Source organism: Muntiacus reevesi, chromosome 1, assembly GCF_963930625.1.
Source record: "Muntiacus reevesi chromosome 1, mMunRee1.1, whole genome shotgun sequence".
Taxonomy (NCBI): Eukaryota; Metazoa; Chordata; class Mammalia; order Artiodactyla; family Cervidae; genus Muntiacus; species Muntiacus reevesi.
The window spans coordinates 35,457,846-35,461,930 of record NC_089249.1 but is presented as its reverse complement, the minus strand read 5'-3'; the positions used below and the strand labels follow the sequence as shown (position 1 = coordinate 35,461,930).

The 4,085-nt window shown below is 41.9% G+C and overlaps 1 pseudogene; it reads left to right on the top strand.

The window, feature by feature from the left end:
• The first annotated feature begins 2,200 nt into the window (after nucleotides 1–2,200).
• On the top strand, nucleotides 2,201–2,857 carry LOC136159570 (COX assembly mitochondrial protein 2 homolog pseudogene; annotated as a pseudogene).
• Nucleotides 2,858–4,085: the final 1,228 nt, after the last annotated feature.

The following is a 4,085-nucleotide window of genomic DNA, read 5'->3' as shown; positions in this document are numbered from 1 at the left end:
AGTGGATTTTTTATCATTGAACTCTCTGGGAAGCATACACACACACATATATATATTCTTTTTCAGATTCTTTTCCATTATACTTTATAACAAGATATTGAACATAGTTCCCTGTGCTATAATAGTAGGTCCTTGTTGTTTATCTACTGTATATATAGTAGTTGTTTCTGCTAATCCCAAACTCCTAATTTATCCCTTCCTCACTTCCCCTTTGGTACCCATAAATTCATTTTTCATGTCTGTGATCCTGTTTCTGTTTTATAAATAAGTTCATTTGTATCGGTTCATTTTGTTACGATTACACATATAAGTGATATCATGTGATGTCTGTCTGTCTTTGTCTGGCTTGCTTCACTTAGTATGATAATCTCTAGGTGCACCTTCTATTCAATTCTTGGAGGTGTCTACTGACAGACGGAGTAGAAAGTTGGCTGATTCTGCTGTTTGGACATTGCTCTACCCACCTCGGAGTGAGCCTCTCCATACAAGATGCTTTAGGCATGCCTTAGGACAGAGAGTGAGGATTTCCTTAACCTTAACCGGGCGCAGTATGACTTTTTTTTTGTCCACTTGCAAATAAAAATTTATACATTTCGAAGAATTTGGACTAAGGCTTGTTTGCCTTGTAATCTGCCATCTGATGTGAATGTTGGGTGGGGGAAGGGGCTTGCATAGCTTCCTCCTGATTCAATTAGTGGCTTCTATTGATGTTCACTCGAAGAGCCTGACAGTTCTTGAAGGACACAAAAAAGCTGAAGTCAATTGGTAATACATGGGGAAACTGTGGGACAGACACAGATACAATTTTTTCTACTGGTGCCGTATAAATGAAGGATCCTCTATGTTAGGGAGACATTGGTGCTCTCCAGCCATGTAGAAAATGAATCTGGGATCCTCTTGAGATTCATCATCAAGGCATCAGAATAAGGACACTGGATGTTATTTACCAGGAAAACTGTAAAATAAGAAGAGAGTTGGCTAAGGATGTAGACTTGGGAACCAACATTTAAAGAACAGGAGAGCAAAAAGAAATGATGAAGGGTATTGGCAATCTAGATGAGTGTCAGTACAGTTCAGTTGCTTAGTCATGTCCGACTCCTTGAAGCCCTATGGACTGCAGTACACCAGACCTTTCTGTCCATCACCAGCTTCCAGAGTCCACCCAATCCCATGTCCATTGAGTCAGTGATGCCATCCAACCATCTTATCCTCTGTCGTCCCCTTCTGCTCCTGCCCTCAATCTTTCCCAGCATCAGGGTCTTTTCAAATGAGTCAGCTCTTCGGATCATGTGGCCAAAGTATTGGAGTGTCAGCTTCAGCATCAGTCCTTCCAATGAACACCCAGGACTGATCTCCTTTAGGATGGACTGGTTGGAGCTCCTTGCAGTCCAAAGGACTCTCAAGAGTCTTTTCCAACACCACAGTTCAAAAGCATCAATTATTCTGTACTCAGCCTTCTTTATGGTCCAACTCAAACATCCATACATGACTACTAGAAAAACCATAGCCTTGACTAGATGGACCTTTATTGGCAAAGTAATGTCTCTGCTTTTTAATATGCTGTCTAGGTTGGTCATAACTTTCCTTCCAAGGAGTAAACGTCTTTTAATTTCATGGCTGCAGTCAGCATCTGCAGTGATTTTGGAGCCCCCCAAAATAAAATCTGACACTGTTTTCACTGTTTCCCCATCTATTTGCCATGAAGTGATGGGACCAGATGCCATGATCTTAGCTTTCTGAATGTTGAGCTTTAAGCCAACTTTTTCCCTCTCCTCTTTCACTTTCATCAAGAGGCCCTTTAGTTCTTCACTTTCTGCCATAAGGGTGGTGTCTGGTAAGTCTAGACAGGTATGAAGCTTTGCACCATGAAATCAGTCAGGGGTTCACATTCCTTTCATCTAGTTGCTTCGCCATCATTACATGTTGAAGTTGAGTCGACGGCACAGCCTTGTTGAAGCACGTGAGAAAGAAAGTCAAGGGCGCTTCAGGTGGAGGTTGTACTCATCACCTCTGCTCATATTTTCCTGGTGAGGATTTAGTCATGGAACTACCACTCACTGATAACATTTCTGTAATTCACTTAAAAATACTGTATTTCAGTATAGTTAGTGTGATGTTATATATATCTGCCGACAATGTAAGTTTTAATTCTATAAAGGGTGAAATAATGCTTAAAAAAAAAACCACTCAATTCAGGGCGCCTTACCTTCGCCTCCCAGAGCAGGCCCGGCTCCGGCGTCCAGGCCTCGCGTTTGGAGGCGCAGAGTCTTCGCCGGTGAATACCGCTTCCGCTCTCCGGGTGTGGCCACTAGTCGGGTTGCTCTGCTGTGTTCCATCTCCTCCTAAAGATGCATCCTGACTTATCTCCACACTTGCATACTGAAGAGTGCAACATCTTGATAACTTGCTTAAGGAATGTCACAAAAATCACAGCATTCTGAAATTTTTTGGTCATTGCAATGATCTTGATCGGGAGATGAGAAAATGCTTGAAGAATGAGTACATGGAAAGGAGGAACAAGAGCAGGGAGCTTGGCAATGCAATGCGAAAGAGACTTTTTAATCCTCCAGAGGAATCTGAAAACTAGATCTTATTTTCACTGGATGCCTTGCCTGAGAGAAGACCCAAAGACTCTTGGTTGGTAACTGAAGGAATCCTGTTGAATTTGGTGCCTAAAATCCTTTGAATGGAAAGTGACCCATGAGAAATCAAGCCTTGGAGAAGTATGGAAGCCCTGGATCTGGAATGTTTGTCGGGTAGAGCTGTTTGTACCCTCCCACCTCTACCAACGCATCTGAGACTTCTGTTTCTTCCCTTTGCCTATGACCTGTTAACATTTGAGTACCTTAATCTTCAATAAAACCATTGATTCTTAAAAAAACAAACAAACAAACAAACAAAAAACACTCAATTCAATAGTCTTCTGCTAGCATTAGATCAGAAAGGGACACACTCCAGAGCTTGCTGATAACATATTCTATGATGAATACCTCCATAAGCCTTGCTAATTGGCATACTGACTATAAAAATGGGTTTGGTATTGTGAAGCTGGTGATTTGTTAAATAGAATGTGAATGTTAGACTGAGATTAAAGTTACTCAAGGTATGAGGATTATCTGTAATGGTTAGGAAACTTACCTTATGCTTGCATGAACAGTAACTTTGTTGTCTGATGCCCTTAGCAATGCCTCCTAAGCCATTCTCTGTTGAGCCAGGATTTCTGATTTCATCATAATAGCTCCAGGGCATAGAATCCTGCTCCTTAAATGTTTCTGTATCTAAAGTCATTGTTCATTTGGCATGTAACTTTTGTCCTAAAAGTACAAAGGGAGCTAGATTTTCACCCGAGGTTACAGAACTGGTTATATTCACATTTCTTTGGTAGCTGCTCCTCTCCACCCCAAAGAATCCACTGCTTGGATTGACCAGATATGAACTGGGTGTAAGGGAGCATAAAGGATGCTGGAGTAGCATGATCTCCACCTGAGCTGCCATATGCCCAAGAAGTGCAAGAAAAAATCCATATATACACTTGTGGTCTTTTTTGTTTTTTAAAGATACCTAAGATTCTCAGGGAGGCCTGGCGTGCTGCGATTCATGGGGTTGCAAGAGTTGGACACGACTGAGCGACTGAGCTGAACTGAACTGAAGACTCTGCAATAGTATTAAACCTCGACTAGGATAGGGACAGAAAAATGAGTGTGCATATAGATGAGTTTATAGATGGAGAGGCAGGAAATTGAAGGATTTTACTCACCAGAGCCTCAAATTGCTGGAAAACAGCAAAGTATGTTTGTCTGTTTATTTTACCTGCATTAATTAAGATACTGATTTGGCCAGTTTAGAAATGAAAAACTAGATAAAAGCTTTCTTTCTCTTTTACAAGGAAGTCTGAGTTGTTAATCCATGGGGGTGAGTGGCATTGAAGTCATGCCATGAAGTCATCTGCAGGCTGGGGCCCTGTCATCCTAGGGTGTGGTCCTGGTAGTCATGGTGGAGGCTGGCTCACCCCCGCCACCATGTCTGTGTTCTAACCTAAGGATGGGGCACAGGAAGAGTGAAATGTTGTTGTCATTCAGTCGTTA